This window comes from Canis lupus, chromosome 15 (assembly GCF_048164855.1).
Source record: "Canis lupus baileyi chromosome 15, mCanLup2.hap1, whole genome shotgun sequence".
Classification (NCBI taxonomy): Eukaryota; Metazoa; Chordata; class Mammalia; order Carnivora; family Canidae; genus Canis; species Canis lupus.
The window spans coordinates 30,663,684-30,676,537 of NC_132852.1; the positions used below are offsets into that span (position 1 = coordinate 30,663,684).

General features: G+C 39.9%; 1 long non-coding RNA gene across 1 annotated transcript; it reads right to left on the bottom strand.

The window, feature by feature from the left end:
* Nucleotides 1–6,105: 6,105 nt before the first annotated feature.
* On the bottom strand, nucleotides 6,106–6,542 carry LOC140604822 (uncharacterized). Its single transcript, XR_012007649.1, has 2 exons — nucleotides 6,398–6,542; nucleotides 6,106–6,293 (listed from the first exon to the last, which is right to left on the bottom strand). It is a non-coding gene; the product is annotated as an uncharacterized lncRNA (long non-coding RNA).
* Between the last annotated feature and the right edge of the window lie 6,312 nt (nucleotides 6,543–12,854).

A 12,854-nucleotide genomic window follows, 5' to 3' on the forward strand; every position in this document is an offset into this window, starting at 1 on the left:
GTCCCCACAATCTGTATTTTATTTTATTTTATTTTATTTTATTTTATTTTATTTTATTTTATTTTATTTTATTTTATATTTATTTTTTTTTACAATCTGTATTTTAATAGTGATTCTCTTTTTAAGTTTATTGTGATGACTGATCTATTTAAAGTAATTTCTGCCATCTTACTTTGTGGGTTTTTTTTTTAATTTATCGAGGCTTCTCTTTTTTCTTTTTTCCTTTCTTGGGTTGGGTTTGTCTAGTGTTTTGAATTCTCTTTACTGAGCTCTGTCAACTTTATTTAAACAAAGTCTACGTTTAATTGGTCCTTTTACCCTCTGCAAGAGGATTTTTATTTCAATTTCCTTTGGAAATACTTTTTCTCCCATATTCTTTGTTATTACTATCCAGTATTTTGAATCCAGCTTTAGAAAAATTTCTTAGTTTTTATGGTCATCAGTCCTGTAACATGCATAAAGATCGATACTTTGTGCAATACTTGCAAAACAGTAGCACCCTTCTGCCTAGAGCCCTGTCTTCCTCCTTCTCCGTGCTCTTTTCCCCGCTCCCTGCTTTCTGGAAGCAAACGTATTGAAAAACACTGGGTATTTCTTTCATTTTATTTCTCAGTAATATATTTATATTGCTGGGTTTTTTTTGAGTTTTCAGTTTTAGGCATTACCTATTGATTTCTTGAGATGAACACTGAGATTTTTTTTTCCTTTTCTCTTTATTCCATCCCCCACAAGGTATGTGTAAACTTCCCCTTTCTATATATTTTTTAAACAGCTATGTCGTAATTTTGTTTATAAGTAGTCAATGTTTAAGATGTTAAAACCATAGAACTGTGATTCACAGTTGAACCATGTTGTTTGTTTGCTATTACTTTTCCTTTCTTGCATAAACTTTGTACTTTGTTTTTTAAATGTTTATATTTATTTTTTTTAAAGGATTTTATTTATTTATTCATGAGAGACACGCAGAGAGAGGCAGAGGCACAGGCAGAGGGAGAAGCAGGCTCCATGCAGGGAGCCCGATGTGGGACTCGATCCCAGGACCCCAGGATCACACCCTGAGCCAAAGGCAGATGCTCAACCATGGAGCCACCCAGGTACCCCTCTTGTGTAACTATTTTCCTTCCAATTAATAGTTATTTGTATGCTTAATTTTCAGGAATGTCTCACTAATTCAGCCCCATACTTTACCCCAGTTGCCTGAATCTCCTCTTGGCAAACATATCAATTACTTTCTCAGTGTCATTCCCTGCCTCTGTTTCCCTCCCCCCCCCCCCCCCCCCATAAGTCTTTCCTGGAACTTTCTGACTTGTCCCATTCCAGACAGGTTGCTCTCTACTCTAGAGTTGAGCTGTTACCCTGGGATTGCTCTTATTCTCATACAAGGAATTCCTTTCGCCTCTGGAAGCCCGGTTTTCTGGGCATCCTCCTGTTTTTTTTTTTTTTTTTTTAATTTTTTTCTTTTTTTTCTTTTTCCCTCCTGTTTTTAGTAGGATACCAGCATGCTCAACTATGCCTGATAGTCCCCCAGTCCAGAGACCCTGTGTTTTATCTCTTCAGAGAATAAGCCTCCAGTCTCACGCTAGGATAGAGAAGGAGCAGTTGCTTGACTGCAGTGAGAGGACATCTGTGGAGTTTCTCTTAAACAGACTTCCAGGGAAGTGTGTGGGTTTAGTCCATCTTCAGACTTAACCCTAGGGAGAGCTGGTGTTGCCAGTTGCCTGGCCTTTTGGGCGCTCTGTGGTGAAATCAGATTGATCACCAGTATTCCCCAACTGACATGCCTTCTGCTTCAGCACCCAACATTTTGTTGCTACTGAAATATTTCCTGTTCTTTTCATTCTGGTGGGTTTTATGTTTGAAAAAAAAAATACTTTGACTGTAATTTTTGTGGGGTTTCAGGAAGAAGCAGAATCAAATGCTTGCTTTTAATATGCTGTCTTTAACTGGGAATGCCAGCTGGTTTTTGAAAACACACAAAATGATTGATATTGTAATTTTTTTCACATTCAGTATTTATTTAGACTTACCAGCATATTTTAACAATTCTTTTGCATACTCTTGCTTCTTTATCCTTTTCATCCCTTCTAGGTTCATTTTTTCTAATTTAGTATTTCTTTTTGTACGGATCTATTAGTAGTAATTTCTAAGTGCTTGAGTGTCAAAAAAAATTTTCTAATTTGCCTTGACTTGTAAATGATATTTTGCCTGACTTTAGAAATTTCAGTTCCAATTATGTTTCCTCAGCACATCAAAGATATTACTTCATTGTCTTCCAGCGTTTATTTTTGCTGATGAGAAGTCTTTTTTTTGTTGTTGTTTTTTTCAGTGTCCTTGCCATTACTTTATTGTATGCTGCCTTTTTCCTTTGTTGGCTATGGAATTTTCTCTTTGTCCCTATAGAATGCTGGCTTCCCAAATAGTACCCAAGTAACCTCTTGGTAACACAAAACTGTATTTACTGCTTATTAGAGGGAGAGAGAATGCCAACTTCACAGATAGCTTCTCTACAAGTCCTGATTTACTGAGATTTTGAACTCTGGTTTAAGGCAGGTCTTTCAATCAGGGACTTGATTAGAATTGGGCAATTATCATGATAATAAGAGTTTAGAATTTTCATGGGGCGACTGGGTGGCTCAGTCAGTTACCTGTCTGCCTTCAGCTCAGATCATGACCTCAGGGTCCTGGGATTGAGTCCCCTATGGCTCCCTGCTCAGTGGGGAATCTGCTTCTCCCTCTGCCCCTCCCCACCCCGTGCTCACTTTCTCATGCTCTCTCTCTCTCTCTCAAATAAATAAATAAATGAAATCTTAAATAAAAGAGTTTAGGACTTGTGGAAACAGCAAGGTGAAGGTTTTGGGACAAGGCATTCAAAGCGTCTTGGCATATAAACTGTCTGTTGATGCTTTCTTGAATTGCTGGGTCTTTTGATAAGTTCCTACAGTGAACTATAAAGTTATTTGCAATTTTTTCTTTCTTAGATAAGAGTCACTTGGGTTAGCAAAATTATGCTAATGAATACAAGGGAATACCAAAGTTGTGTTAATGAAGACACCGAACTATGTGGGTGTAGACAGTTTTGATTCTTGGGACTCCTGGTAGCTCAGTGGTTGGGCATCTGCCTTTGGCTCAGGTGGTGATCCTGGGGTCCTAGGATCAATTTCCATAGTGAGTTCCCTGCAGAGAACCTGCTTCTCCATCTGCCTATGTCTCTGCCTCTCTCTCTCTCTCTTATGAATAAATAAATAAATAAATCTTAAAAAAAGACAGTTTTGGTTCTCATTGTTCTCCCTTGTGTTCATTTTCCAGTATGAGCTTGGGGATACTGATGGGCCATTAGTATTGGGGGTGTGATTAGTCTGGATCTTCACTGCTATTTGAGGGATCCTAATCATGTACCAAGCTTCTGAGAACATTCAGTTCAACCTCCAAAGTTCTGAGGATGTTTGTTTCAACCTCTACAAGCATCAGATTTCTTGCTCTTTTTGTTGGATGATTATTCCTCCCAGCTCCTGACTGTCCACTATTTCTGTGCAGCAGCTGGTGGACGTGTGGGGACAACTCTTGTTTCTGCTCAGACATTGAACACTCAGCCCGTGTGGTCTCTGCCTGGTGTTTGCCCCACTATGGGACCCGTGGCTTCAGCCTCCTCTTACCACTCTTCCCATTGCTGGTGTGTAGAGGTTATCTTTCCTTTTGCTATGTGTTTTTCTCATCAACATGTTATGATACAAAATTTCAATCTTAAAGAGAATTTAAAAATATAGTGGAATGAATACTATCCACCATTTAGATTTAACAGTTGTTAACGTTTTGTCACATTTGCTTTTTCTCTCTGTTTGTGTACATGCAAACATATGTTTATGTAAATATGTATGTGATTTATTTCTAATTCCCTGCTTATATATATATTATGCATACACACATAATTTTCTGTTGTTTTATAAATATAAATATAAATTAATTTGTGAACTCCAGCATGCTTACACCCCAAATACTTTAGCAGTACCTCTTAAAAATAATGACAATCTCTGGTGCCTGGGTGGCTCAGTGTTTGAGCGTCTGCCTTCGGCTCAGGGTGTGATCCTGGAGTCCCAGCATCTAGTTCCACATTGGGCTTCCTGCATGGAGCCTGCTTCTCTCTCTGCCTGTGTCTCTGCCTCTCTCTCAGTGTGTCTCTCATGAATAAATAAAATCTTAAAAAAAATAAGCATATTCTCATATATACCCACAGTGCCATTGTGAAACCTAAGTGAATTGACAATAATTTTTCAACATACTTTAATATGTAAGCTCAATTTTTTCCAATTAAGGAGAAATTTGTATAGCTCATTTTTTTCAACTATGGCTTAACCAACTATCATGAATTATGTATGGTTGTTATGACTTTTGAACTTAGAATATAATCCCTCTACCACATTTCCCCTCCATTACACTGGCTTATTATTAGACATACCAGGCCATTGTCTTAAAAAATATCCCATGTACTGAACTTGTTTGACTATTTCTTCATAGTATTATTTAAATTTTTCTTTTACCCCTGTACTTTTTGTAACTTAGAGTTATGTCAAAAGCTGTGATCAGTCTTGGGCATCTGGCTACCTCATTCTGTAGAGCGTGTGACTCTTGAACTTCCAGTCATTATTAGAGCTTTATGTGGGGTGTAGAGATTACTAAAATAAATAAATAAATAAATAAATAAATCTGTGATTAGTCTTGAATGTTTGTTTTCAGTCTTTTATTTTTTTAAGATTTTATTTATTTATTTATGGAAAACACAGAGAGAGGCAGAGACATAAACAGAAGGAGAAGCAGGCTTCTCGCAAGGAGCCTGATGCAGGACTTGATCTTGGAACCAGAAACCACACCCTGAGTCAAAGGCAGACACTCAACTGCTGAGCCACCCAGGCATCCCTATTTGTTTTTTGGTCTTAAATGTTTTTGACAAGGACACTTCCTAGGGGGTATGTCTACTTCATATTATAACACTTTAGAAATGGCCATATACTTTTCAGGTATAATTTTACATTAAACGGATTTATATGTTTGAGCTGAGTAGGAGTGATAAGATTTCAGGATGTGCTCAAATCATCATTTATGGTGGCAGCACTGTTTTTGTTTTTGTCTTAAGAGGAAAGATACCCTACCATACAAATGTTGAATGAATGAGTGACTAAATAAATACAAATTTAAGAAGTATGTGGGTTTTGGGTTGCATGAAGGGGAGTATGGTTTAGAGAAACCATGAGGAAGATCATCTTGACATTTTTCTAACCAGTGGTCGAACTCTCCTGGTATTTAATGTATATTCAACATTTAACTCAAATCAGCTTGGTGTTTAATTCAGCATTAGCTTATGCAGTGAAAGTCTGTACCATTGAAATACACAGTCCTTACCTTTCAGTCTTCTTCTTTTTTTTAAATAGATTTTATTTATTTATTCATGAGAGACACACAGAGAGGGGCAGAGACATAGGCAGAGAGAGAAGCAGGCTCCCCACAGGGAGCCCAATGTGAGACTCCATCCCAGGACCCCAGGATCTCCCCCTGAGCCAAAGGCAGATGGTCAATTACTGAGCCACGCAGGCACCTTCCCCCGCCCCGTCAGTCTTTTAAAATTCATTTTAGCAACATAGATTCCAGGCATTAGAAAATAAGATCACTAAAAACAAAACAAAACAAAAACTTCAGTGATGAATAATTTGGCTGCAGAAAGAAATATTTAAGAAAACTTTTAATTTCTCTCTATTTTTTGCTTTATCAGAATACCCTCCATCCTTGATGAAGTCAGATGTGCTTCCATATTAGAGGACAAGAGTAGATAGAAAGGCCTTCTGACAGTGTTATATCCATTACAAAATGTTCCTAGCAATAAATACTTGTAATGAATAAATAAATAGTGTAGCTACAAGCCAGGATTAATTTTCTTCAGTCTGAAATAGTTTAACTTCTGTAGGTCATCAGGTCAATGGCTTTAATACCTCTAGGGCTTTCCATACTTCTGATTTCAGGTTCAAAATAGGTAGCAAAATTAATTTAGCTAAATCTTAATCACTTAAGGCAGGAAGAAAAATTAGGAGATTAAATGTATGACAGACTAAGCAATACTTAGAATGACGACATTCTTTACTAGTGATCCTGAGAAATTGTACCCCGTGAACTCACTGAGATCCTTCCAGCCAGAGTCAGTGAAAGGTTGGTGAAAAGTATATGGAAGTTTCTTGCACTGTTCTTGTAACTTTTCTGTAAGTTGGAAATTATTTCAGCATAAAAAGTTAAAATAAAGGTTCTGGCACCTAAAATGAATGAAACAGATATATTAAGTATATTTCTATCTGGGTACCACACATGCATTATTGTTACTATATTTAACTTATGTGCCCTTATCAACCATACTTACCTTTTACTGGATAGAATTCCAACATGATTGGCTTATCCTTCTAAATTTGTAGGAGATTGAAGAAAGCGAATCAGAAATCCAGAACAATAATATTTAGCAACCTAATAGCAATGGGAGACTCAGAAAAAGGAAAACAAATCCAAGAATTAAAAAGTTGAGGCAAATGTCCCCATTCTTCAATAGTCTCTCAAACGTTGCTGTTTCACACCACTGCACCATGACTGAGTGCCTTGATATTGATCAAAGAATGCATATATGCAAAGCAATTAGCACAGTGTTGGCACGTGGTAAGCACTAAATATATATTAGCTATAATTAGGTTTATTTTATTTTATTTTTAAAAATTATTTATTTATTCATGAGAGGCACAGAGAGAGAGGCACAGACACAGGCAGAGGGAGAAGCAGGCTCCCTGCAGGTAGCCTGAGGTGGGACTTGATCCCAGGACCCCAGGATCATACCCTGAGCCAAAGGCAGACACGCAATCACTGACCTACACAGGTGCCCCTATAATTAGATTTATCATGATATTCTTGTGTTGTCACACATTCAGCTCTTTTATTTCCAAGGCAAGAAACTTTGCAATATATTGTGCTGGATTTGAAGGCAATACTGAAAGCTTGGTGCCTCCCTTGTGCTCTAGAAAAATGTAGATCCAATTTTTCTCCCCTTCCTACCAACCAGCTTGCTATGACTCATGCCGTGTGCTCTGCTAGGGAACTTGGGCCGTGGCTGTAGCCCTGTGGATAGGGTGGAGGCTCTAGCTCACATTTAGAGGTAGCCAGATATATGACTATTCCTAAGAGTTTAAAAGTAATCGAGGGAAACAGAGGAGAGGAAGGGGGATAGAGAGGAGGAAGGAGTGGAAATGGGTGATAGGGAAGAAAGCCCTTAGCTATCTAGGAAACTCAGCTGTTCACAATGAGTCATTTCCTTCAAGTTCAGCTGGCATCTAGGACTTCTTTCCAAAGATGGAATGAAAGGTTCTGTGTCTAGTAAGGGAATTGCAGAGCACAGGAAAGCAGGAGTAAATAAAGGAACGCAGGGCTTGTGTATTGGCTCGGGGCCATTTTCACTGCCTGTGGCAAACCACTTCATCTCCTGGAGCCTCACCTCCTCACCTGTAGAGGGATGGGGAATTCTCATCTCTATGCGGCCTGTGGCCCTTGCGAGGCTCCCAGGGAGGTCATCTCTGGTGACCACATTTCCTGAACCAAGAATCAGCATGCTCGAGCTGACAAAAGCATGAGGGTCCATCAGGGGATCAGGGCACAAGACATTTGTAACTGCGTTGCCTCAGAAAATCCAGGCCTTGCTGTAAAGGAGTGAGTGAACTGGAAGAAAAAAGAAAAAAAGCAAAAAGAAGGGGCTTGTGGCCAAGAGTCAGAAAAAAGAGGGATGCCTGGGTGGCTCAGTGGTTGGGCATCTGCCTTTGGCTCAGGTCCTGATCCTGGAGTCCTGGGATGGAGTCCCTCATCAGGCCCCCCACAGGGAGCCCGCTTCTCCCTCTGCCTGTGTCTCTGCCTCTCTCTCTCTCTCTGTGTCTCTCCTGAATAAATAAATCTTTAAAAAAAAGAAAAAAAGAAAAGAGTTCTAGGAGGAATTCACCTCTTCAGCCACTGGAGGTTGCTCTGGTTTTTCTTATAAGTAGCTCCATGCAGTCAATGTGCTTTCCTAGCCATGGAATCTTACACTGAACACCGAAGAGCAAAACTAGGACAGAAATATGACCTAAGGAGGAAATTGTGGACACAGGGCTCTCAGTCCCTGAGGGGAGCAGGAGAAAGCATGAAGAAGGGATCTCCTATGAGGCCGTAACTCCTTGTGAAAGGCCGGTGGAGCAGTAGGTGGGCTGAGCCACTGGACCCCTGCCCTGGTAGAAGGCAGACATCCTTCTAATTAGAGAACCTAAGGGGAAGCTTCTCACTGAGGTGCAAATGAGTAACATCAGGTTCTTTCCTGATAGTGAACTTTTATGGGCCAGAGGAAGGAAAGAAATGTATTTCCTCCTAGAAACCTATTTCTAATTATAAACCTTTCCATTATGGGGGAAAAGTGCAAAAATGTATAAGGAAAATCTATTGCTGTTGGCCGCATGATCCAGAGATAACTTCTGCTGATTTGTGGAATTTATTTTCAGTTTTAAGATTTGCCACTGTGGGTGTGGAATAAATTTATAAGGCAAAGCATTTGGAAACAATATGAATTTTTAAACCCCGGGACATTAAATATTCATTGTTTTGATTTTGGCAAATGCATAAAGGCACAACAAGAAAATAAAAAAATCATTTCAAATTCTCAACACTCAGATAGGCAGAATGATATTTTGCTGTTTTGCCTTCCATTTTTTCCCTATGTATATAGATGCACACATATTCTTATGAAAATTAGAATCAGATTGTATGTACTATTTTGTAACCTGCCCTCTTTCACTTAGGAGAACTTTCAATGATTTCACCATTCATTAAATATTTTTAAATACAAACCATTTTAAATGGCTACACAGTACTTCACCGTGTGAATATATCACAGTGTAACCAATTAGAAAGGGACATTAAAAAATGTGCAGCAAATGAAATTTCTCAGTACCTTTGAGCATTTGGAAATAACCATTTAAATCCACAATGATAGAATTCTTACATGTTCACAAAAAAAGATTCAATAAGGCAGGTCAAATAGGAGATAGGTAAGATCAAGACAAGACACAGCAAGGAGAACTAGGCTGGCTCAGTCGGTAGAACATGTGACTCTTGAGCTCAAGGTTGTGATTTGGAGTGCTCTTTGGGGGTGGAGATTATTTAAAAAAAGGCAAATTAAAAATTTTTTAAAAAAATTTCTTTCTTCATGAGAGACACAGAAAGAGGCAGAGACACAGACAGAAGGAGAAGCAGGTTCCCTGCAAGGCGCCCAATGTGGGACCCGATCCCAGGATCATAACCTGAGCCAAAGGCAGATGTTCAACCACTGAGCCACCCAGGCATCCCCAAAAAGGCAAATTAATAAAAAAATAAAGCAAAACACAACACAATTATAATTTTTCATATAAAAGTCAATACCTTAGTTTTCTTTTTTTCATTTTTTTTTCAAGTAGGCTCCACACCCAACATGGGACTGGAACTCACCACTGTGAGATCAAGAGTTGCTTGCTCTACTTGGCTGCTCTGAGAACTAACTATAATTTAGTTTTCTATTAACTCAAACTACTCTCCGCCCAGTAAGCCCAAACTAATGGAAGGGCTTTATCCTATAAGTACTCAAACCCAATGTTCTCTAAGCTGCATTGATTTCATTCTTCTCTCTAGTCCTCTATTTCCTGTTTTATTAGCAAAGTGGATCCCCTTCGTCCAGGGCATAATCCTAAGACCTAAACTCAGGCTCCCTTGGTTCCTTCCCTGTGCTCACCTTATTCAACAGGTCACCAAATACGTCCGTTCTCTATCCTTCATCTTTGAGGTCACCCCTCTGCCCCACTGTCATTGTGTCCTTGGGTTGGTCCTGCTCATCTCTTTCTTCGACTACACTATCAGCCTCCAGACTGGCCTTCTACTCTCCATTTTGAATTTACTTCAAATATATTTCTAAATTGCTGAGTAGGGACCTTTTTATTTTACTTATTTTTTAAAAATATTTTATTTACTTATTTGAGAGAGAGAGAGAGAGAGAGAGAATGCACCCATGTGAGAGAGTAGGAGCAAGGGGAGGGGCAGAGAGAGAAGAAGATGCCCTCCTGAGCAGGGAGCCCCACATGGGACTCTATCCCAGGACCCTGAGATCATGACTTGAGTGAAAGGCAGACCTTAACCGACTGAGCCACCTAGGTGCCCTGAGTAGGGACCTTTTTAAGTGCATGTTTCATTTTTGCCCACACTGATTAAAGTAGTTCCATGGCTCCCAGCTGGCTTCAGAGAAAAATCCAAGCTCAGCTTGGCAGCCTGTTGAACTCATTTCTTACTTCCCACTCAATCCGATCGTATACCAGCCCTAAGGAACCATGCACTCTAAAATATTCAGTCTGTGTTCTTTCTCATTGTCATTGCCTCATCATGCAAGTCAAGGATCTCTTGGTGAGTTTTCCCTCCCCGCCCCTTCTTTTTAACATGGCTATAGTGACTCATCATTTAAAACTCATCTCTAAGATTATCTTATCTGGCAGGCGTTTCTTTTCCTCTCCTCACTCTCTAGTCCAGTGTAGTTATCTCCTTTGTGTGTTCTTAGAGCCCCAGAACCATCGTTTTGTCATAATACTTTACCATCGCCTTGTGACAAGTGGTTACTTACTTCTCATCTGAGTTCAACTTGGAGCCATTTGAACCAGGGACACTGTCTTTTGTCTTTGCATTCACCTCTAGCTGCTCAGTACTTGGGAAATAGAGAGTGTTTGGTAAATATTGTACTCAATAGTGAACGACTGACACTTTAGACTGAGCAAGGGCTCACACCATTCATAAATGGGTGTTAGAATCAAGAAAATCATTAATTCCTGATATGTGAGAATGTCTCAGGACCTGGGACAGCTTGGGTCACTTAATTGGGAGAGGTAAGATCTCCTGAGTGGGAGGAAGAGGTTTGTGTTGTTGTTGTTTTGCTTGTTTCTGTTTTTAAGATTTTATTTATTTGAGAGAGAGAGGGTGAGAGAGAGAGAAAGAGCACAGGAGCAGGGGAGAGGAGTAGCAGGAGACACAGACTCCCCACTGAGGAGGGAGCCCAATGTGGGGCTTGATCCCAGGACCCTGGGACCATGACCTGAGCCAAAGGCAGACACTTAACTGACTGAGCCACCCAGGCACCCCAGAGGTTTGTGTTTTTAAATGAATGCTCTCTTAAGTTGACAGAGGTGGTGTCATAAAATATATCCATTACTTGTTTTGGTATTTCTCCTTTTATTTATTTTTATTCTTAAATATATTTTTAAAATTTTGAATTAATTTTTGCACCCCACATGGGACTTGAACTCATGACCCCAAGATCAAGAGCCACATGCTCCACTGACAGAGCCAGCCAGGTGCCCCAATATTTCTTCTTTTAAAAAGTGGTGCCCAAAAAAAAAAAAAAATAAAAATAAAAAAAATAAAAAGTGGTGCCCAATTCTCCTCCCCTTGAGTGTGCATTGTACTTACTGATTTTTAATGAATCGAATGTTGTGGAAGTGATGGCATGTGACTTGGGAGACTAGTCATAAAAGGCACTGCAGCTTCCTTCTTGTGCTCTCTTGGATAACTTGCTTTGGAGAAACCAGCTGCCATGTGAGGGTGATATTGTGCTTTATAATAAGAAATGCATATTTGGTCTTTGTCCTTATGTTTAGGCGCAGAATGCCTAAAACCTTTGTGATTTCTCACATGATGAGAGTAATAAAAAGGTGTCTTGTTATGTGAAAGAGGTCTCATTTGGAAAACCTCTAGGTCACTTAAGGATGGGGATTAGTTGTGGGGGGAGCCAATCATGTAATTGGGAGGTGGAAGTTTAAGTCCCACCCCCTTTGACCTTTAGAGAGGAGGCAGGGGCTGGAGATGAGGTCAGTCACCAATGGCCAATGATGTAATCAATCATACCTGTGTAATGTATTCTCCATAAAAACATGTAAATACATAAGTATGGGGATTGGAGAGCCTCCAGGTTGTTGACCACACAGAGATGCAAAGAGAGTGTCATGCTCAGAAATCACGCATATCTTCCCACATACCTTGTCTTGAATCTCTTCATCTGGCTGTTGGTTTACATCCTTTAATAGCCTTTGTAATAAACCAGGAATCTAGAGAGTGAACAGTTTCCTGAGTTCTGCGAGCTGTTCTAGCAAATTCATTGAAACCTCAGGATGGGGTTTTGGGAACCTCTGATTTATAGCTAGCTGGTCAGTCAGAAACAGAGGTGACTGCCTGCACTTCTGACTATGTCTGAAGTGGGACAGTCTAGTGAGACTGAGTCCTTAACCTGTGAGATCGGACACAATCTGCATATAGGTAGTGTCAAAACTGAACTGAATTGTGGGACACTCAACTGGTCTTGGAGAATTGCTTGCATGGGGAAAGAACCCACATATTGGGATTGGTGTCAGAATCATAGGCTATTCCAGCAACCCTATGGAGATACTCAAATGACAAGCATCTGAGGCCTCTGCCAAAGGACAGCAAAGAGCTCAGGGGAGGGAGCCATCTGAGGAGTGGATCCTCTGGTGCCAGCCAACTTCCTGACTGCAACCTCTTGAGATACCCTGTGCCAGAGCCATCCGGCTAAGTCACTTGAATTCCTGACCCACAGAGATAATAAAAGTTCACTCCTTTAAGCTTTCATTGCGGGAGTAGTTGTTACACAGCAATAGATAGCATAATGGGCACAGCTGGGATTACCTTGGGCTCCTTACACTGAAACAAGGCTGCTTTCTGGCAGGCACTACTGTCATCCAGTTCATGACAAGTCATCCAGTTCTTATGAAAATGCCCTTATCCTGAAATGGAAC